At 42.1% G+C, this 23,937-nt stretch overlaps 1 pseudogene; it reads left to right on the forward strand.

Moving 5' to 3' along the window:
• The first annotated feature begins 690 nt into the window (after nucleotides 1-690).
• On the forward strand, nucleotides 691-21,901 carry LOC102271175 (prostaglandin F synthase 1-like; annotated as a pseudogene).
• The last annotated feature ends 2,036 nt before the right edge of the window (nucleotides 21,902-23,937 follow it).

A 23,937-nucleotide genomic window follows, 5' to 3' on the forward strand; every position in this document is an offset into this window, starting at 1 on the left:
AAATTACATTTTTGATGAAGCCATTTATCCAAAGAAGACAAACAAATGGCAAATAGGTATTAAAAACATGGTCAGCATCATTATTCATCAGGGAAATCCAAATCAAAACTATAAGATACTGTCATACTTATCAGAATGGCTATTATTTAAAAAGACTGATAGACACAATAAGTGTTGGAGAGAAGGTGGAGAAATCAGAAGCCTTGTACACTGTTAATAGGAATGCAAATAATGCAGCTACTATGAAAAATAGTATGAATGCTCCTCAAAAAATTGAATATAGATTTGCCATATTCAGCAATCCTTGTTGTTCAGTTGCTAAGTTGTGTCCAACTCTTTGCAACGCCATGGACTGCAGCATGCCAGGCTTCCCTGTCTTTCGTTATCTCCTGGGGTTGCTCAAACTCATGTCCATTGAGATCCAACCATCTCATCCTCAGTCACCCCCTTCTCCTCTTACTGTCAGTCTTTTCCAGCCTCAAGGTCTTTTCCAATGAGTCAGTTCTTCGCATCAAGTGGCTTCAGCTTCAGCATTAGTCCTTCCAATGAATATTCAGGATTGATTTCCTTTAGGATGGACTGCTATCCTACTTCTGTGTTTAAAAAAACTTGTACTATTTTCTTCCCTTTGCAGATTTCTCTTAATAAAGAGGAAAATCACAGTTTGTCTAGCCAGAAAAGTGAGAGAAGATGAATCAAGTGAAACTTTTTTCTTTAAAGATGAATGATGGATGCTTCATGCCTTGGTAGGGACTGGGCACCTCTGCTCCTCAGGTAATCAGAATGGTGTTAGAGATGGAGGAGTAGCAGACTCAGGTCCTGATCAGAACCAGTCACTGAGTGAATTTGGGAAATCCAGAGGGGCCACCCTTTCTTAATTTATATTATGCTTCTCTCCAGGGTAGGTTATTTGGTGCATTAAGTCAGTGCTTTTCGAATTTTCAGGGGTGCCATTTCACAACAGATTAGAGTCAATGGCTTCCCTGGTGTCCCAGAAAATAAAGAGTCTGCCTGCAATGTAGGAGACACCGGTTCGATCCCAGGATAGGGAAGATCCCCTGGAGAAGGAAATGGCAACCCACTCCAGTATTCTTGACTAGAGAATTCCATGGACAGAGGAGCCTGGTGGGCTATAGTTCATGTTGCAAAGAGTCAGATATGACTGAGTGCCTAACACTTTCAGAATCAATGAAATCCAGCTGTCCTGATTGGTGGTTTAGTCACTTAATCGTGTCTAACTCTTGCAAACCCATGGACTTGTTACGTGCCAGGCTCCTCTGTTCATGGGTTTCCCAGGCAGGAATACTGGAGTGGGTTGTCATTTCCTTCTTCACAGGATCTTTCCAATCCAGGAATAGAACCCAGGTCTCTTGCATTGCAGGTGGATTCTTTATGGACTGAACTACAAGGGAAGCCTATTTATCATGTATCAGAGACCTTGATGCAAATTTGCTTGTGATGCATTTTCTCTGAAATTTCTAACATCCAAGTTGTCCTCTCCCATGTACCTCTAATCATAGAGCATCCAGAGAAATCTTGGGGATAAAAGGACCTATAGAAAGAGATTAATCTTTCATCTCAGAGGGAATTTTTGTGGTCTGAGGTGGAGATAGTCCCTTAGAGGTCAGGCTATGAATACTGAGCTGTGGGAAGAAGCATGTGGCACTTGAAAATTCTCTCTCTGTTTGGAAGACTGAACTTCACGTTTGATGCCCCAGCAGGAGAGTCATTTGGTGTATGATGTTGAAGTCTGATGCAAGGACACTGGCAGGAACTATTGCTTTATTTTGACTTGGCTTTTTCATCTGTGAACAATCAGTTCATCTTCATGGGACTAGTTAACTCATCAGGAGTTGCAAGTTATATATATATATATATATATATATATATATATATATATATACATACCCAAGAGACATTTTACTACTGAGTGAAGTAACAGGGGTAATGGAGAGGTGAAAATTATAGATAATTTCAGAAGACCAGCCTGGTGGACCAGCAAACGAGTAGACAGCTAAGAAGAATAACAGTTTTGAAGAAGAAAATGTTAGCTAAGGATGAACTTAGTAGCCAAAAAAGAAATTAATAATAAGAAATTTTTAAGGTGAAAAAAAAGTGCTTTTTGTTTTTTTGTGTTTTCTTTTTTACATTTTTAGTTCTTCCTCAAATGTTGTTTGAAGTGTTTCTCCAAGTTTACTTAGGTAAATCACTAATTTATTCCATCTGAAGTTATGTCCTCATTGCACTGATAATTTTTTGCACTGGATATCTGGGTTGAAACCAGTTAATGATCTCTTACAAAGAGAATTAATTTAGAAAGGTAACTCTATATATTATGTAAATCTATACATCATGTAGATAGTGGAAGTCCAGAAATAGAGGGTTAATGATCTGATGTTCTGAGACCAGTTCATGAACTCAAAGTTTCTATCATAATTATCTTTTCCCAACATTGGTTGCGTGAAATGAGCCATGGTGGGAGTACTTCCACCATAGAAATTGGCTAAAGCTATAAATCAGGACTCCTCTTCTTCAGACTCAGTTGTTAAATATTTACCATGAAATAAAAGTCAACATTATGCTTTGTCCCCACTAGCTCTTAACTCTTTAGAGTGATGGCTTCTATTGAACAGTTCTGCTTGTGGAATTGGTCCTCTGTTCCTGATTTAAGTAGATCTTTATCTTGTTATGCTTTCCTAGGTTGTTAAGAGTGAGGTAGAAAAAGCTGTCATGAGAGCAATTGATGTTGGCTACTGCCATATTAACTCAGCATATATTTACCAAAATGAAGAAGAAATTGGGAGGGCCATCCAGATGAAGCTTGCAGATGGTACCGTGAAGAGGGGTGATTTATTCTACACTACAAAGGTGCTGTGTGCAGCTACTTGTGTATCTGTGGGAAGCTCACTCTTTGAGGAATCATTTTCCTGGCAAATTCCTCTTCTCACTGGTTTAATTCCTGTTCACTCTCAGACCTTGAACTATGAGAAGGCTGATTTGGAACAAATGGATAGCAATGTGAATTCTGTGGTCAGATTTCCTGTATTTGAATCCAAGTTCTGTCACTTACTTACCTTGGACAAACTACTTAAATTCTGTCCCTTAGTTTCCCAAGCTGTAAAATAAATAAAATAATATTTACCTTACAGGATTTTTTGAGTATTATTAATACGTCAAAAACACATGTAAAGCTTTAAAAATATTTAATGCATTTTAAATGCTTATAATACTAGCTGCTATTATTGTCATAAGGTTTAAAACTCAAAGTGGATTTATCTTTTCCAACTCTATTATACTCATATTTTGATGTACATCTTTTTTAGCTGTAGTGTGAAAGAGAACAATTTATCAGAAAAGTTGGGTTATGGAAACTACAATCAAATTTTAGCTTTTTAATATCCCATATATTTGACTTTATGAAATTTCTTAACCAAAAAAAAAAAGTCTTTGGACCTCTTTAAATCTTAGTCTTTTTATCTCGGCCTAGTACTTTGGCCACCTCATGCGATGAGTTGACTCATTGGAAAAGACTCTGTTGCTGGGAGGGATTGGGGGCAGGAGCAGAAGGGGACAACAGAGGATGAGATAGCTGGATGGCATCACTGACTCGATGGACGTGAGTCTGAGTGAACTCCAGGAGTTGGTGACGGACAGGGAGGCCTGGCATGCTGTGATTCATGGGGTCGCAAAGAGTCGGACACAACTGAGTGACTGAACTGAATGGATATCAGATGAGATCAGATCAGATCAGTCGCTCAGTCGTACAACTCCTGTACTATGGAACGGATATAGCATTGTCAATAAACATTTGTTTCTCTTTCCTATAAAATAGGAAAAATAATACCATGGAACTCATATGAGGGTAGCATTCATGTTTATAAAAGCATTTCTAATGTATTTTTTTAAACTCTCAACCATTTTAACTCATATAATTTATATCCATTGATGCCATATCTAAAACAAAAGAACTTAATATTTGAATCGGATTGGAAAGGGAACCTGAGAGGAATTTTTCCCATCATGTTCCTTGAACTGACTACTAGAAAAAAAAGCATTTGAATTGCAGGTAATGCAGCCCAAGAGGAGGGAGATGGTGTTAGTGGTAGTGAACCCATCCTGGTCTATGAATGGATATTCTTTCCTTCCAGCTCCAGAGGTATCCCTACATCACTAACCCTCTTAACTCTCATCTTCCATCCTCTTTTCATGGGATCCTTTTGTTTCTTTATCCTTAGTAATTTTGATAGATTTTCCTTCGATTATTACACTTAAAATGAAGTGACTATAACACCCTCTACCCCCAAATTCCTAAGAGACCTAACTTTCTCTGGCAAATCTAATCATTGAATACAGCCGAGATCACAATCATTTGATGTCCTTGTTTAAAATGCAGTTTCCTTGGACTTCCCTGGTGGTCCAGTTGCTAAGACTCTGCACTACCAATGCAGGGGGTTCTGGGTTTGATCCCTGGTGGGGGAACTAGATCCCACATGCCACAACTAAGAGTTCACTTGCCACAGATAAAGATTTGGTGTGCTTTACAATATTATGTTGGTTTCTGCCATATTATTATGCTGTACACCTAAGCATACAGTGAAAGTGAAAGTGAGGTTGCTCAGTCGTGTCTGACGTTTTGTGACCCCATGGACTGTAGCCTTCCAGGTTTCTCCATCCATGGGATTTTCCAGGCAAGGGTATTGGAGTGGGTTGCCATTTCCTTCTTCAGGGTATCTTCCTGACTCAGGGATTGATACCCGGCCTCCTGCGCTGCAGGCAGACGCTTTACCCTCTGAGCCACCAGGGAAGCCCCAAGCATACAATTCTATGTCGATATCTCAAGAATAAATGAACTTAAAAAAAATTTTTTTTAATGCAATTTCCCATCCCAGTCTCCAAACATTATGATTTTATGATGTTTGAGACAGAACTCAGGGCTATAATTTGCACAAACAAACCAAATAATTATTTTATGTTTCCAGTTTTGAGAACACCTGTGTAAGACCATATTTTAACTTCCTACACTGGTGTCTTACTTCAGTGTGAAAATAAACTATGATGATAAAGAATCCCAAGATTCACAGGATGACTTATCACTCCCCAACAATCACAAGTGGGTTTCTGGTTGTTGCTGTTTATTCACCATTATATTCATTTCTCCTGAATATTCTTAAATGATCCCACCCCACTTCTCTTTCTGCCACTGCAGCTGTGGAACACTTTTTTCCATCCAGAATTGGTCCAAACCTGCCTGGAAAGCTCGCTGAGAAAACTTCAACTGAGCTACGTGGATCTTTATCTTATTCATTTCCCAACAGCTCTGAAGGTTAGTAAGAGTTATTTTACTTTGGTTATTAATCTCATTAGGAGTGAAATAAAAAGAGGACATAGTTTATGAAAGTGGGCCGAATCATACATAATATTTTGACATTCTCTTTGTTTTTTCTTTTTTCTGCACCTGTCCCCATTCCAGCTCATTATTGCAGTCTCAAACTGAAGGATTAGTTGTTGTTCATTTGCTGAGTCATGTCCAACTCTTTGCGACCCCATGGACAGCAGCATGCCAGGCTTCCCTGTCCTTCACTATCTCCTGGAGTTTGCTCAAGCTCATGTCCACTGAGTCAGTGATGTCATCCAACTATCTCATCCTCCGTCGTCCCCTTCTCCTCTTGCCCTCAATCTTTCCCAGCATCAGGGTCTTTTCCAATGAATTGGCTTTTTGCATCTGGTGCCCAAAGTATTGGATGGGTTTACTGGTTTCAGTGTCTTTGCCTTGATCTTGTGGACAAATGTCTAAATTTTCTAGGCCCTGTGCTCTTGAATTTCAACCTCGTGCCCACTGGTGTCTGGGGAAAATCTTGATGTGGAAACCAGGGAAGGCACAGAACATGTAATGAGGATGAGACTCAGGCCTGAGATGCTCACAAGTCCCTTTCTCATACGACCACCTCTAGGTAGAGAGCAGGGGCGGAAGAGTCTTATCCCACAAGGATCAGGACCAAGGAGCCCATTTGGCCATGGCACCACTCTGGGCTCTCACTATGATGGGGTCTTGGGTATCTCAAGTTGTCCTTACACAAGCAATATTTATTAAATCTTCAGGAGTTAAAAACATTTCTAGAAGTGTACTTTTTCAATGTACTACATTTCCCTCTTCCTTTCAAGAACAAGCCTAGATTGTTTCATTGGTCTCAAGGTCTAAAGGCTCCAAACAGCTTGGGTGAAGCCAGACACAGCCTGATATAACCTCCTCTTCTTTCCTGTGTTCCAGCCTGGAGAGGACCCAATCCCAGAGGACATCCATAGAAACATCACTTTTGACACAGTGGATCTCTGTACCACGTGGGAGGTGAGTGCAGCTCCAAAGAGGCCATGTCTTTGCACACTGAGAGAGAGAAGACTCACAAGGAACTGGGGAGAGGCGGACAGGGTCCAATTCTGCCTCTTGTGTACACATGGACGAGGTCATGAATGTCCCTGCACCTCAGTTTCACATTTCATCGGTGTAGATTCAGTGAGTAGTTACTGAGTGCCTGTGATGTACTTAGCCCTGGGTACTTCCATGTACTCAGGCTATACCTGTGAACAAAACTAAGATCTCTGGCCCCATAGTGAGGTAGGTTCTACTGGGCAGGGGATGGATGCAGTGATATAGTAAAGTGAAGCTGATTCAGGGAACTGAGAATGCCAGGATGGTTTGGGGGCACAGATAGACAATTAAAAACAGAATGGACATGGCACAGTGGTCCCAATGCAGGGGCCCTAGGTTCAATCTGGTCAGGGAACTAGATCCCACATGCTCCAATTAAGAGTTCACAGGAAGTATTAGTTTCTCAGTCATGTCTGACTCCTTGCAACTCCATGGACTACAGCCCTCCAGGCTCCTCTGTCCATGGAATTCTCCAGGCAAGAACACTAGAATGGATAGCCATTCCCTTCTCCAGGGGATTTATCCAATCCAGGGATCAAACCTGGGTCTCCCACATTTCGGGCAGATTTGTTACCATCTTAGCCAGTAGGGAAGCCCCAAGAATACTAGAGTAGGTTGCCATTCCTTTCTCCAGGTGAATCTTCCTGACCCAGGAATCGAACCTGGGTCTTCTGCATTGCAGGTATATTCTTTATGATCTGAGCCACCAGGGAAGCCAAGAGTTCGCATGCCATTGCCAAAGATCCCACATGCTACAACTAAGAACTGGCACAGCCAAATAAATAAATTGAATAATTTGTTTAGAAAAAGAAAAACAGAAGGGACATTGCAGTCCTCTTTGAGAAGGTGGAATTTGACCAAAGACTTTCAGGAGATGAAATTTATTAAGCGAGCATCTGGAGGAAGACTGATGTAGGCATAAGGAAAATCAAGGCAAAGATTTTAAGGTAGGAGAAAGTCTGTGTGTGCATGCTAAGTTGCTTCAGTCATATCTGACTCCATGACCCTATGGACTGTAGCCCATCAGGCTCCTCTGTCCATGGGATTCTCCAGGCAAGAATCCTGGAGTGGGTTACCATGCCCTCCTCCAGGGGATCTTCCTAACCCAGGGATCGAACCTAGTTCTCTTGCATGTCTTGCATTGGCAGGTTTACTACTTTACTACTAACACCACCTGGGAAGGCCAGGAGAAAGCTCACCATATTTAAAAAACATCAAGGAACAGGCAGGGCTGGAGCCCAATGAGTTTGATGTCAATCATAGGATAGGAGGTCAAAGAGAAAATAGGAAGCCAGTGGTCTGGGAGGCGAGCACGGCAGCTTCCTGTTTCCCAGGCTACGCCTAGCTCAAGTTCCTTTCTCCTAGCACTTGTTCTGCTAGTGTTTTACCAGATTTTTCTAGGTGATCAGCTAAAGATCATACTGGTTCTCTTAACCCGCCTGGGCTGCTTTCATCCTTTTCTTTTTCTATCTTCTTAGCCAATTAAAAAACTATTTTTAAAAATAGTTCTCATTCTCCTATTTCTCATCCTCCTCCTATTGGCCAACTCTTGTCTTATTTATTGCAATCTGCATCTTGTATTCTCCCTCACCCAGAGACACTCATGCTACCATTTAGTATGTTTCTCTAGCCAGTTACCCCTCACCACCCCTCCCACCCCAGGCCTTGGAGAAGTGTAAGGATGCAGGGCTGACCAAGTCCATTGGGGTGTCCAACTTTAACCACAAGCAGCTGGAGAAGATCCTGAACAAGCCGGGGCTCAAGTACAAGACTGTCTGCAACCAGGTAATCCCCTCATCAGTCTGCCCCCAATCTCTTCTCCCTCCTCACCAGCTTATTCTTTATTCATTTCAACAAAGTCACCAAATGGCACTTCCCTCTTTTCCACTGACCTTAGGACATCAGCTGCTCCAAGAGAACAGAATGTATTTTAAGTTACAGAAGATATTGCTAAAGATTGTGTCCATTTATTTTTATTTCTTTTATTTGTCTTTGTTCCCATGTCATTTTGCAAGAAACATCCAGAAGTCAGGTTGAAGTATAATCTACTAAGTGTTATGGTAGTCGGCCCTAGTAATTCAGAGCTAGCAAATGATTGACCTTTCGCATAAAAGGTCAGAAATATTGGAACACTCATGCATCAGAGAGAATGGGTAATTCATCTTTTAATGGCTCTTTTGAGTTCTTTGGCATGAGATAACCACTGGGATTCTTTTTTGAAGTTTTTATTTTATCTTGAAGAACAGTCAATGAACAATGCTGTGTTTGTTTCAGGTGTATAGCAAAGTGATTCAGTTACACACACATATGTATCTAGTCCATTTCAGATTCTTTTACCAATTGTTGTTGTTGTTCAGTGGCTCCATCATATCTGACTCTTTGTGACCCCAGGGACTGCAGCACATCTGACTTCCTTGTCCTTCGCTATTTCCTGGAGTTTCCTGAAACTCATGCTCATTGAGTCCATGATACCATCCAACCATCTCATCCTCTGTCACCCCCTTTTCCTCCTGCTCTCAATCTTTCCCAGCATCAAGGTCTTTTCCAATGAGTCAGTTCTTCGCATCAAGTGGCCAAAGTATTGGAGCTTCAGCTTCAGCATCAGTCCTTGCTGGTGTTTTCCCCAATTAAGTTGTTACATAGTGTTGAACAGAGTTCCCTATGCCACAGACGAATTCCTTTTTGGTCATCCATTTTAAATATAGTAGTGGGTACATGGTATGAAATCACTCCCAAATGACATGAACGTGCTTGATGCCTTTGAACTGTATACTTAAAAATGGGTGAAATGGTAAAAGTATGTAATGTAGCTTTTACTCCCATAAAAAAGTAAAAGTTAAAAAGTCTGTTTGTTAAGATAAGCTCACATTAATGAACAACACATACATTTCCTTATCTTGGAGAATAGGGAAGGAAACCATGAGTGTAAATATATTAATAACTGGCAGCACTTCTTCCTGGCAGAGGGCCTATATTTCTACATGATCTCATCTCCTTTTAGACATCTCACGTCTAAAGGCAATCCATATATTAGATATTAGTAAGGCTTAGTGTTTTCTTCCTTGTAGATAAAAATAAAAACGGAAGTCTAAAAATGTTTATTTTTGTCCTTTGGGAGATTTACCTTCACTTTGGAGATCACTGATTTGAGAAAGGAAAGAAAATTGGCTGTGAAGAGTTCTTTCTTGGGGAGGGAATGAGGGATGAATAGATAAAGCACAAGACATTTTTAAGCAGGAAAACTGTTGGGTCTTGTGCACCATGGTCACAGCTGTAGATGACGGTCATGTGCTGGCCCTTGTTGCTGGTATTTCTAAATAATTCTGACACCATGAATATAGCTCTGTGTGTTCCTTGTATATTTGGGGATGGTGATCCTGCTGACCCCACATTCCAGTACTTCTGCTTGGCAATTTACGGGTGGAATGTCACCCTTACCTCAACCAGAGCAAACTGCTAGAGTTCTGCAAGTCCAAGGACATTCTCCTCATTGCCTACGCTCCCTTGGGGTCTGACTTAAGGAAGAAATGGTAATGATCTCTATAAAGGTATTCTGATCCTAGATGCTGTGTCTTCTGGAGCCATCTCTCAACTGTCTGGGGGAAATTAAGGATAGTTAGCAGGAACGACCCATCTTTGCAAACCCTTTCCCTAGCGTACATTTTGAGGACTCAATAAAGTATTATTGAATAAAAAGTAATTATTGCATAAGTGCTAAGTCACTTCAGTCGTGTTTGATTCTTCGCAACTCTATGGACTATAGCCCAGCAGGTTCATCTGTCCGTGGGATTCTCCAGGCAAAAATACTGGAGTGGGTTGCTATTTCCTCCTCCAGGGGATCTTGCTGACCCAGAGATCAAATCTGCATCTCTTATGTCTCCTGCATTGGCAGGTGGATTCTTTACCACTAATGCCACCTAGGAAGCACAAATTATTATTAATAATTAAAATGTTCATCCAATTTAAAAGTTTCGGCTTTAAAGACTGATAAGGTTTCCAAGTCATGATTCTGACACTTAGCAGTTGAGCCATATGAGTCTCTTGAAGAGGAATATAGATGTGTACCTTTTAGCACTTGAGTGCAAAACAGAGACAGTTAGTCAAGTGCATCTTTTGAAATAGCAGATTCTTATAAAATTCTTGACTATCTGTTTCAATGGTGGTCATTGGGTCTTACTTGGAACAACAATTTTGCCTTCTTGACTTATTCCATATTTTGTTAAGTTTCTCAAAAATGTTTAAAAGATGATAAAAAAACAAACAGATCTGATTTTCCCTTCTTACCTTGCTTTCTCTTGTCTTTCTTCTTTGACTTTACCAAAAGAAGCAAAAGAGCTATTGAGACAGCCAGAGTGTCATGAGGAAGATTCCAGCAAATTAACCACCCCTAGCCTGGCAGCTGCGACCAACACACTAAACACGGCCTAGAGGAGCTACCCCATGTCCAAGGTCAGGGGCAGAAGCTGGGAGGACCCCGTGCCCAAAGGACAGCGGCCAAAAGGAGTTACCCCACGTCCGAGGTCAGGGGCAGTGGTCGAAAGTGCCAGACTGAGAGGGCACAGGAACGGCCGAGAGGAGCTACCCCTCGTCCGAGGTCAGGGGCTGCGACGAGAGGCGTTACCCCGTGTCCGAGATCAGGGGCAGCGGCCGCGAGAGGCAACCCCACGCCCAACACCAGGGGCGGTGGCCGGGAGGACCAACCCCACGTCCAAGGAGCCATGGCTGTGCGGGCGCAGGAGGGCCTAGAGGAGCTATCCCAAGTTGAAGGTCAGGAAGGGCGGTGGTGAGAAGATACCCCTCATCCAAGGTAAGGAGCAGCAGCCGTACTTTGCTGGAGCAGCTGTGAAGAGATACCCCACACTCAAGATAAGAGAAACCCAAGTAAGACAGTAGGTGTTGCAAGAGGGCATCAGAAGGCAAACACACTGAAACCATACTCACAGAAAACTAGTCAATCTAATCACACTAGGACCACAGCCTTGTCTAACTCAGTGAAACTAAGCCATAACCGTGGGGCAACCCAAGACGAGCAGGTCATGGAGGAGAAATCTGACAGAATGTGGTCCACTGGAGAAGGGAATGGCAAACCACTTCAATATTCTTGCCTTGAGAACCCCATGAACAGTATGAAAAGGCAAAATGATAGGATACTGAAAGAGGAACTCCCCAGGTCAATAGGTGCCCAATATGCTACTGGAGATCAGTGGAGAAATAACTCCAGAAAGAATGAAGGGATGGAGCCAAAGCAAAAAAAATACACAGTTGTGGATGTGACTGGTGATAGAAGCAAGGTCTGATGCTGTAAAGAGCAATATTGCATAGGAACCTGGAATGTCAGGTCCATGAATCAAGGCAAATTGGAAGTGGTCAAACAAGAGATGGCAAGAGTGAAAGTCAACATTCTAGGAATCAGTGAACTCAAATGGACTGGAATGGGTGAATTTAACTCAGATGATCATTAAATCTACTACTGTGGATAGGAATCCCTCAGAAGAAATGGAGTAGCCATCATGGTCAACAAAAGAGTCCGAAATGCAGTACTTGGATGCAATCTCAAAAATGACAGAATGATCTCTGTTCGTTTCCAAGGCAAACCATTCAATATCACAGTAATCCAAGTCTATGCCCCAACCAGTAATGCTGAAGAAGCTGAAGTTGAACAGTTCTATGAAGACCTACAAGACCTTTTAGAACTAACACCCCAAAAAGATGTCCTTTTCATTGTAGGGGATTGGAATGCAAAAGTAGGAAGTCAAGAAACACCTGGAGTAACAGGCAAATTTGGCCTTGGAATACGGAATGAAGCAGGGCAAAGACTAATAGAGTTTTGCCAAGAAAATGCACTGGTCATAACAAACACCCTCTTCCAACAACACAAGAGAAGATTCTACACATGGACTTCACCAGATGGTCAACACCGAAATCAGATTGATTATATTCTTTGCAGCCAAAGACGGAGAAGCTCTTTACAGTCAAGAAAAACAAGACCAGGAGCTGACTGTGGCTCAGATCATGAACTCCTTATTGCCAAATTCAGACTTAAATTGAAGAAAGTAGGGAAAACCACTAGACCATTCAGGTATGACCTAAATCAAATCCCTTATGATTATACAGTGGAAGTGAGAAATAGATTTAAGGGCCTAGATCTGATAGATATAGTGCCTGATGAACTATGGAATGAGGTTCGTGACATTGTACAGGAGACAGGGATCAAGACCATCCCCATGGAAAAGAAATGCAAAAAAGCAAAATGGCTGTCTGGGGAGGCCTTACAAATAGCTGTGAAAAGAAGAGAAGTGAAAAGCAAAGGAGAAAAGGAAAGATATAAGCATCTGAAAGCAGAGTTCCAAAGAACAGCAAGAAGATATAAGAAAGTCTTCCTCAGCAGTCAATGCAAAGAAATAGAGGAAACAACAGAATGGGAAAGACTAGAGATCTCTTCAAGAAAATTACAGATACCAAGGGAACATTTCATGCAAAGATAGGCTCAGTAAAGGACAGAAATGGTATGGACCTAACAGAAGCAGAAGATATAAAGAAGAGATGGCAAGAATACACAGAACTGTACAAAAAAGATCTTCACGACCCAGATAATCATGATGGTGTGATCACTGACCTAGAGCCAGACATCCTGGAATGTGAAGTCAAGTGGGCCTTAGAAAGCATCACTACGAACAAAGCTAGTGGAGGTGATAGAATTCCAGTTGAGCTCTTTCAAATCCTGAAAGAGATGCTGTGAAAGTGCTTCACTCAATATGCCAGCAAGTATGGAAAACTCAGCAGTGGCCACAGGACTGGAAAAGGTCAGTTTTCATTCCAATCCCAAAGAAAGGCAATGCCAAAGAATGCTCAAACTACTGCACAATTGCACTCATCTCACACGCTAGTAAAGTAATCCTCAAAATTCTCCAAGCCAGGCTTCAGCAATATGTGAACCGTGAACTTCCTGATGTTCAAGCTGGTTTTCGAAAAGGCAGAGGAACCAGAGATCAAATTGCCAACATCTGATGGACCATGGAAAAAGCAAGAGAGTTCCAGAAAAATATCTATTTCTGCTTTATTGACTATGCCAAAGCCTTTGACTGTGTGGATCACAATAAACTGTGGAAAATTCTGAAAGAGATGGGAATACCAGACCACCTGAACTGCTTCTTGAGAAACCTATATGCAGGTCAGGAAGCAACAGTTAGAACTGGACATGGAACAACAGACTGGTTCCAAATAGGAAAAGGAGTATGTCAAGGCTGTATATTGTCACCCTGCTTATTTAACTTATATGCAGAGTACATCATGAGAAATGCTGGACTGGAAGAAACACAAGCTGGAATCAAGATTGCCAGGAGAAATATCAATCACCTCAGATATGCAGATGACACCACCCTTATGGCAGAAAGCGAAGAGGAACTAAAAAGCCTCTTGCTGAAAGTGAAAGAGGAGAGTGAAAAAGTTGGCTTAAAGCTCAACATTCAGAAAGCGAAGATCATGGCATCCGGTCCCATCACTTCATGGGAAATAGATGGGGAAACAGTGGAAACAGTGTCAGACTTTATTTTTTGGGGCTCCAAAATCACTGTAGATGGTGACTGCAGTCATGAAATTAAAAGATGCTTACTCCTTGGAAGGAAAGTTATGAGCAACCTAGATAGCATATTCAAAAGCAGAGACTTTACTTTGCCAACAAAGGTCTGTCTAGTCAAAGCTATGGTTTTTCCAGTAGTCATGTATGGATGTGAGAGTTGGACTGTGAAGAAGGCTGAGCACCGAAGAATTAATGCTTTTAAACTGTGGTGTTGGATAAGACTCCTGAGAGTCCCTTGGACTGCAAGGAGATGCAACCAGTCCATTCTGAAGGAGATCAATCCTGGGTGTTCTTTGAAAGGAATGATGCTAAAGCTGAAACTCCAGTACTTTGGCCACCTCATGCGAAGAGTTGACTCATTGGAAAAGACTCTGATGCTGGGAGGGATTGGGGGCAGGAGGAGAAGGGGACAACAGAGGATGAGATGGCTGGATGACATCACTGACTCGATGGACGTGAGTCTGAGTGAACTCCGGGAGTTGGTGATGGACAGGGAGGCCTGGCGTGCTGGGATTCATGGGGTCACAAAGAATCGGACACGACTGAGCGACTGAACTGAACTGAGCCTGATTAAACTAACCTAGGTAGAATGGATGTGCAACCTTAGAAACAGAGCATCTCTGTCTCCTTCTCAGGGTGAAAAAGGAAAATCTGGTTATCCTGCAGGATCCGGTACTCAATGCCATTGCTGAAAAGCACCGACGAACTCCAGCCCAGGTAGCCCTGTGCTACTAGCTGCAGCGGGGTGTGGTGGCTCTGGCCAAGAGCTTCAGTGAGAAGAGGATCAAGGAGAACTTCCAGTTCCTGTAGGATTGTGGGCAGCAAGAGGCTGACAAAGGCACATTGTCTGCCCTCTGGGATGGGTTGTTTGGGAGGTTCCCAATGTGTATTTGGGTAAAGCTTATCTCCCGATGTTCTCTATGGGTATATGTGTTGTATTTAACTCTCCTGTCCTCCAAACCTACAAGGCAGGAAGCATAGTGTTTGGGAAGAATAGTCTACAGAGGGTTTAAGTCAAATTTAAGTCTCAAACCTGGTTTTCACTCCACAGTATGGCCCTGAATAAATCATCTCTTGATTTCTTCAGCTGAAAAAAATGAAGGAGTTTGTTGAGATGAGATCTGGGCTCAGAAATCTCTAAGATTCCTTGGCTATCACCACAGTAACCCAAAGTCTCTGAGGGTGACCTGAATCACCAACTTCAACTCTTTGAATGGACAAATTTCTGTGACTTTTGCCGGGGATGAACCCCAGGTTCATAAAAACTACACAAGTTCCTACATAAATGTGTGTGTCTGTATCTGCATGCTGGGGGGCGTGTAGGGGTGGCAGTACTTGCCTCTGGGAAATTGAATTGGTCGTCTCATATTTCTGATAGGTTTTTGAATTCCAGTTGACCCCAGAGGATATGGAGCATCTGGATGGCCTAAATAGAAACATACGCTATTTTGACTATGGCGAGTAAGTAGCTGGTTACACTGTAGATGCTGTGGGAACAGGGTAAGAAGGGAATTCCATTTATTCTAGTCCACAAAGGGCAGGGTCCTCTGTTGCCTCTTCTTTTAGGGAAGTGGATGGAAAACCTCTTTCCTTCAAGCCCTCATACCCTTTTTGCTCCACGCCCCTCAGTCCGTTTTCTTCCTGAATTCCAGAATCGATCAACACGTTGACATCCTTTGCACGTACTTTCAGGTCTCCTCACTCTTCTTTGTCTTACTCCTTGGTCTAAAACCTGGCTACATCCTGCTCTCTGCCTGCGTCATCAGTCTCCTCCTCCCCTGGGAGAATATATATATATATATATATATATATATATATATATATAACTATAACTGAAGCACTTTGCTGTACACCTGAAACTAACACAGCACTGTTAATCAACTATACTCAATAGAATATAAAAATTAAATTGAATAAAATAAAGATACTACTATTTTCTAGGAAAAAAACAAAGGTCTGATCAGGAACCCCTTTTCTTGGCATCTGGTGGCCTGCCTTCTCACTTGGAGCAAAGGCCAAAGTCCTCAGAGTGCCTACAGAGACAGTGGGACCACCCCTCCATGTCTCTGCCTCCACGTTGGTCCTGCTGCCCGGCCCCTCCGACTCAGTGCAGCCCAATGGCCTCCGTGCTGCCCCACGTGTCAGGCCCATCTTAGGGCCTCTGCCCAAGCTGTTCTCTCTACCCAGAATGCTCTTCCTCCAGATACCCAGGTGTTCCCTCTCTCACCAATGTCAGTCTTAACTCAGATGGCACCTCCAGGACACCTTCTCTGTCATTTCATCTAAAAAGGCGGCCCAGCCCACACAACACTTCCTCCCTCTGGGTCCTGCTCTGTCTCTCTCTTGGCACATCTCCCTCATTAACATAGCACATGGTTTTCTAACCTATTTTGGGTACTTTCTGCTTATCATAGAACAGTAGGTTCCTAGGGAAGGAATTTTAAGAAACTATTCTTTCCCTTAGTAATTAGTGAATATTGGTTGAATGAATAATAAAATAATAGGGTACAGTAACAGACAGTGAAGAAGCAGGCAGTAATTTTTAGCAATTAATACCAGTCATTCTAATCAATAATAATTATCCAGTGATTTAGCACCACCTATCTCAAAAATGATGACTTTATATATACAAAGAGAGTTCACCTTCTTTGCCAAAATGGAAACCCTTGTTGAAGTGGCTTATGTTATAATCATCCTATCCATTTCTAGATCTAATACATAATTTTTCACCTAGTGAAGTCATAGGTAAATTATTTCTTAGTGCTTGGAAGAGACTGAGCAACAGTATTATTCTTGTCACTTTCCTCACCATCACCTTGAAATATTTGTTAACTTCAGATATTAAGCCAGAATGGCACTGTTTTAAGAGGAAGAACTCATTTCTGCCCTCTTGGGAGTTTATAATATCGACACAAACTATCTCCTTACACTGTAGAATAACAAACCTACAAAAATTTAATATATTGGTTTATTTTTGTGCATGTGCCCAAGTGCATGTAAGCATAGTTTTTTCTACAATGTGTTATTACACTGCAATGCAATTGCACATAGTGGTTATAAAACTGGATGGGCTTGTACTTGTCCAAAAGGAAAATTACATCAATTCTCTTGCTTCAGGTCAGTTCAGTTCATTTGCTCAGTCATGTCCGACTCTTTGTGATCCCATGGACTGCAGCATGCCAGGTCTCCCTGTCCATCACCAACTCCCAGAGTTTATTCAAACTCATGTCCATTGAGTCAGTGATGCCATCCAGCCATCTCATCCTCTGTTGGCTCCTTCTTCTCCCACCTTCAATCTTTCCCATAATCAGGGTCTTTTCAAATGTCTGTTCTTTGCATCAGGTGGCCAAAGGATTGGAGTTTTAGCTTCAACATCAGTCCTTCCAATGAACACCCAGGACTGATCTCCTTTAAGATGGACTGGTTGAATCTCCTTGAAGTCTAAGGGACTCTAAAGAGTCTTCTCCAACACCACAGTTCAAAAGAATCAATAATTCAGTGCTCAGCTTTATAGTCCAAATCTCACATCCATATATGCCTATTGGAAAAACCATAGCTTTGACTAGACAGACCTCTGTTGGCAAAGTAATGTCTCTGCTTTTTAATATGCTGTCTAGGTTGGTCATGACTTTCCTTCCAATGAGTAAGCATCTTCTAATGTCATGGCTGCCATCACCACAGGCAGTCATCTTGGAGCCCCCCAAAATAAAGTCTGACACTGTTTCCACTGTTTCCCCATCTATTTGCCACAAAGTGATGAGACCAGATGCCATGATCTTAGTTTTCTGAATGTTGAGCTTTAAGCCAACCCTTTCACTCTCTTCTTGCACTTTCATCAAGAGGCTTTTTAGTTCCTTTTCACTTTCTGCCATAAGGGTGGTGTCACCTGCATATCTGAGGTTATTGATATTTCTCCTGGCAATCTTGATTCCAGCTTGTGCTTCTTCCAGCCCAGATTTCTCATGATGTACTCTGCATATAAGTTAAATTAGCAGGGTGATAATATACAGCCTTAATGTACTCCTTTTCCTATTTGGAACCAGTCTGTTGTTCCATGTCCAGTTCTAACTGTTGCTTCCTGACCTGCATACAGATTTTTCAAGAGGCAGTTCAGGTGGTCTTGTATTCCCATCTCTTTCAGAATTTTCCACAGTTTATTGTGATCCACACAGTCAAAGGCTTTGGCATAGTCCATAAAGCAGAAATAGATGTTTTTCTGGAACTCTCGCTTTTTTGATGATCCAGTTAATTTGGGCAGTTTGATCTCTGGTTCCTCTGCCTTTTTAAATCCAGCTTGAATATCTGGAATTTCATAGTTCATGTACTGCTGAAGCCTAGCTTGGAGAATTTTGAATACCACTTTGCCAGTGTGTGAGATGAGGTGCAATTGTGCAGTAGTTTGAGCATTCTTTGTCATTGCCTTTCTTTGGGATAAGAATGAAAACTGACCTTTTCCAGTTCTGTGGCCACTGCTGAGTTTTCCAGATTTGCTGGCATATTGAGTGCAGCACTTTCACAGCATCATCTTTTAGGATTTGAAACAGCTCAACTGGAATGCCATCACCTCTACTAGCTTTGTTCATAGTGATGCTTTGTAAGGCCCACTTGACTTTGCATTCCAGGATGTCTGGCTCTAGAAGAGTGATCACACTATCATGATTATCTGGGTAGTGAAGACCTTTTTTGAATAGTTCTTCTGTGTATTCTTGCCACCTCTTCTTAATATCTTCTGCTTCTGTTAGGTCCACACCATTTCTATCCTTTATTGTGCCCATCTTTGCATGAAATGTTCCCTTGGTATCTCTAATTTTCTTGAAGAGATCTCTAGTGTTTCCCATTCTATTGTTTTCCTCTATTCTTTGCACTGATCATTGAGGAGGGCTTTCTTATCTCTCCTTGCTATTCTTTGGAACTCTGCATTCAGATGCTTATATCTTTCCTTTTCTCCTTTGCTTTTTCCTTCTCTTCTTTTCACAGCTACTTGTAAGGCCTCCTCAGACAGCCATGTTGCTTTTTCACATTTCTTTTTCTTGGGGATGGTCTTGATTCCTGTCTCCTGTACAATGTCACGAATCTGCATCCATAGTTCTTCAGGCACTCTGTCTATCAGATCCAACCCCTTGAACCTATTTTTCACTTCCACTGTATAATCGTAAGGGATTTGATTTAAGTCACACCTGAATGGTCTAGTGCTTTTTCCCTACTTTCTTCAATTTAAGTCTGAATTTGGCAATAAGGAGTTAGTTCATGATCTCTTGATTAAGCCAGTTTAAAAGAAACCTCTCTATCCAGCCCAGAAACAGGTACTTGACTAAAACTTTCCCTTTATCTCTTAGGTTTGCTCATCATCCAGATTACCCATTTCACGAGGAATATTAACAACTGTGTCTGTGGTTGCTCCAGAGTTCTTGCATTCGGGTTGATGATCGAACCACATCTCGAGGTGCCTGCTTTATTAGACATCACTTAGCCTGACCAGTTATGATACTAGAGTAGGAAATAAAAATCCCTAAACCCAGTCTTTTCCCCAAAAAGTAAATAAAGATACAATCCAAACAATGCAACATACCGCTTGTTTAGCTTTTTCATCTTTTTCTCCCTGTGTAACTGAAATTGAAATGCTGATGTTCCTGGAAGTGATTGTAGAAGATGGAGCCCTCAGAAAAAGCTAACCATAGTATATTTTCCAAATTTTCCAGGTGTGGCTTTTCACCTGTCTATAGTTCTTCTGTGTTTTTTCCTCTTCTGTTCAGTGAATTTCCCACACTGTGCAATTTTATGAGACTTTTTAAAGGGATCTAAAGCTTAATGAGAAAAAGGTTTAAGGGACTAGATCTGATAGACAGAGTGCCTGATGAACTATGGACGGAGGTTTGTGACATTGTATAGGAGACAGGGATCAAGACCATCCCCATTGAAAAGAAATGTACAAAAAGCAAAATGGCTGTCTGAGACGGCCTTACAAATAGCTGTGGAAAGAAGAGAAGCAAAAAGCAAAGGAGAAAAGGAAAGATATAAGCATCTGAAAGCAGAGTTCCAAAGAATAGCAAGGAGAGGTAAGAAAGCCTTCCTCAGCAATCAATGCAAAGAAATAGAGGAAAACGACAGAATGGGAAACACTAGAGATTTCTTCAAGAAAATAAGAGATACCAAGGGAACATTTCATGCAAAGATAGGCTCAGTAAAGGACAGAAATGGTATGGACCTAACAGAAGCACAAGATATTAAGAAGATGTGGCAAGAATACACAGAAGAACTGCACAAAAAAAGAGCTTCATGACCCAGATAATCACAATGGTGTGATCACTGACCTAGAGCCAGACATCCTGGAATGTGAAGTCAAGTGGGCCTTAGAAAGCATCACTACGAACAAAGCTAGTGGAGGTGATAGAATTCCAGTTGACCTATTTCAAATCCTGAAAGAGATGCTGTGAAAGTGCTTCACTCAATATGTCAGCAAATTTGGAAAACTCAGCAGTGGCCACAGGACTGGAAAAGGTCAGTTTTCATTCCAATCCCAAAGAAAGGCAATACCAAAGAATGCTCAAACTACCGCACAATCACACTCATCTCACACACTAGTAAAGTAATGCTCAAAATTCTCCAAGCCAGGCTTCAGCAGCACATGAACCGTGAACTTCCAGATGTTCAAGCTGGTTTTAGAAATGGCAGAGGAACCAGAGATCAAACTGCCAAAATTCACTGGATCATCAAAAAAGCAAGAGAGTTCCAGGAAAACATCTGCTTTATGGACTATGCCAAAGCCTTTGACTGTGTGGATCACAATAAACTGTGGAAAATTCTGAAAGAGATGGGAATACCAGATCACCTGACCTGCCTCTTGAGAAACCTATATGCAGGTCAGGAAGCAACAGTTAGAACTGGACATGGAACAACAGATTGGTTCCAAATAGGAAAAGGAGTATGTCAAGGCTGTATATGGTCACCCTGCTTGTTTAACTTATATGCAGAGTACATCATGAGAAATGCTGGGCTGGAAGAAGCACAAGCTGGAATCAAGATTGCCAGGAGAAATATCAATCACCTCAGATATGCAGATGACACCACCCTTATGGCAGAAAGTGAAGAGGAACTCAAAAGCCTCTTGCTGAAAGTGAAAGAGGAGAGTGAAAAAGTTGGCTTAAAGCTCAACATTCAGAAAACGAAGATCATGGCATCCAGTCCCACTACTTCATGGGAAATAGATGGGGAAACAGTGGAAACAGTGTCAGACTTTATTTTGGGGGGCTCTAAAATCACTGCAGATGGTGACTGCAGCCATGAAATTAATAGACACTTACTCCTTGGAAGGAAAGTTATGACCAACCTAGATAGCATATTCAAAAGCAGAGACATTACTTTGCCAACAAAGGTCCGTCTAGTCAAGGCTATGGTTTTCCCAGTGGTCATGTATGGTTGTGAGAGTTGGACTGTGAAGAAAGCTGAGCGCCAAAGAATTGATGCTTTTGAACTGTGGTGTTGAGAGTCCCTTGAGAGTCCCTTGGACTGCAAGGAGATCCAACCAGTCCATTCTGAAGGAGATCAGCCCTGGGATTTCTTTGGAAGGAAAGATGCTAAAGCTGAAACTCCAATACTTTGGCCACCTCATGCAGAGTTGACTCATTGGAAAAGACTCTGATGCTGGGAGGGATTGGGGGCAAGAGGAGAAGGGGACGACAGAGGATGAGATGGCTGGATGGCATCACTGACTCGATGGACATGAGTGTGAGTGAACTCCGCAAGTTGGTGATGGACAGGGAGGCCTGGCATGCTGCGATTCATGGGGTCGCAAAGAGTCAGACACGACTGAGCGACTGAACTGAACTGATCTGAACTGATGTATAATTGAATTTGCTTATAGATCCTAAGGGTTCCCAATAAAACAAAAACAAACAAACAAGTAATGGGAGAGTTGATGGATGTGTTAATTAGCTTGATTGTATGTGGGGACCATTTCACAATGTATATGCATAGCAGGCCATCATCATATTTAAAATTTCAATTGTCAATTATACATCAATAAATCTGAAAAAAAAGTGATGAATCTCATCAAATGTCCTTTCATGGAATCAAACAATAGAACTGACAATGAGGAGAATACTTTGAATTTATAACTATTCTAATTTTAAAAATTGAGTTTTATATTTATTGTGCTAGTGTCTACTATCTACTAGAGTAAATCTGAAGCCTTCTCAGCACTCAGAAGTGAACCATGTTAGGTGATGGGAGTTAACTCTTATCATTTCACAATGCACCTGGATAGCAGATCAGAATCCGCCTGCAATGTAGGAGACCAGGGTTCCATCCTTGGGTCGGGAAGATCCCCTGGAGAAGGGAATGGCTACTTGCTTCAGTATTTTTGACTGGAGAATTCCATGGACAGAGGAGCCTGGCAGGCTACAGTCCATGAGGTCTCAAAGAGTCGGACACAAGTGAATGACTAACACTTTCACTTCATAGCAGATCACCATGCCATGCACTTGAAATATGAAGTTTGTTGATTATACCTCAAGAAAGCTGGAGAACCAGACGAGGGAGTGGGGCAGAATTGGGGAGGACAGTTATAAAAGGGATGCCCGTGATGATGGCAAAGTCCTGTGTCCCGACCGTGGTCACGACTCATGAACTAAACGTGTGAAAAAATTGCACAGAACTAAATGCATGTGCGTTGCTAAGTTACTTCAGTCATATCCGACTTTTTGTGACCCCATGGACTGTAGCCTGTCAAGCTCCTCTGTCCATGGGGATTCTCCAGCAAGAATACTGGAGTGGGTTTTCATGCCCTCCTCATGAATTTTCCTCACCCAGGGATCGAATCTGGATCTCCTGCATGGCAGGCAGAGTCTTTACCCCTGAGCCACAGGTCAAGCCCAACTAAATGCACACCCAGCACAAATCTAGGAAAATCCGAACATGGTCAGTGGGTTGCATGGATGTTGATATTCTGGTTGTGACACGCAGCTGTTGGTTTTGCAAGACAGTAATGTTGGGGGAATAGACAAGCTTGCTCTGTATTCTTTTTGAACCGCAAGTGAATCCATGATCATCTCAAACTAAAAGTTTACTTTAAGGACTGCACCGGTGGGCCAGTGGTTAAGACTGTGTTCTCCTACTGCAGGGGGCACAGGTTTGATCCCTGGTCAGGAAACTGATCCCACATGCTGCAATGTGGCCAAAAAAGAAAGTGTTTACTTTAAAAAGAGCCACTGAAAACTTGGCACCAGCTCCACATGTTCTCCTCCCTTTGCATTCCTTTCTAGTCAGAAGAATTTTGATGTGGCTCTAGCTTCGGGTCCTCCCTACTTACTGTGGAATCCAAAAATAAAATTCTGCCCAGAGCACAGGCTGGAGGAAATGGGAATAACAACAGTCTGGGCCATGAAAACCAGGAGCTGAATGAATACACAACCTGTTCTATGGAAATGAACTTTGGAAACTGGATGCCAGTCCTGAGATTTGGCATTGCTATCACCAAAACAGTGGGCTTCCCTGGTGGCTCAGTTGGTAAAGAATCCACCTGCAATGCGGGAGACCTGGGTTTGATTTCTGGGTCAGGAAGATCCGCTGGAGAAGGGATCGGCTACCTACTCCAGTATTCTTGGGCTTCCCTGGTGGCTCCAACAGTAAAGAATCCGCCTGCAATGTGGGAGACCTGGGTTTAATCACTGGGTTGGGAAGATCCCCTGGAGAATGGAAAGGCTAACCACTCCAGTATTCTGGCCTGGAAAATTCCATGGACTGTAGAGTCCATGGGGTCACAAAGAGTCGGAAATGACTGAGCAACTTTCACTTTCACTTCATTACCAAAACAAGATTATTGAGTGGGGTGGGAGGTGGAATTAAAAAAGAGGGGGTGAGACCAGGAGAAAAAGTCCTTTCTGGGAAGCGTTTTTAAATTCAAATTTTAATTTCTTCCCACAACCACAAATGA

Source organism: Bos mutus, chromosome 13 (genome assembly GCF_027580195.1).
Source record: "Bos mutus isolate GX-2022 chromosome 13, NWIPB_WYAK_1.1, whole genome shotgun sequence".
Taxonomy (NCBI): domain Eukaryota; kingdom Metazoa; phylum Chordata; class Mammalia; order Artiodactyla; family Bovidae; genus Bos; species Bos mutus.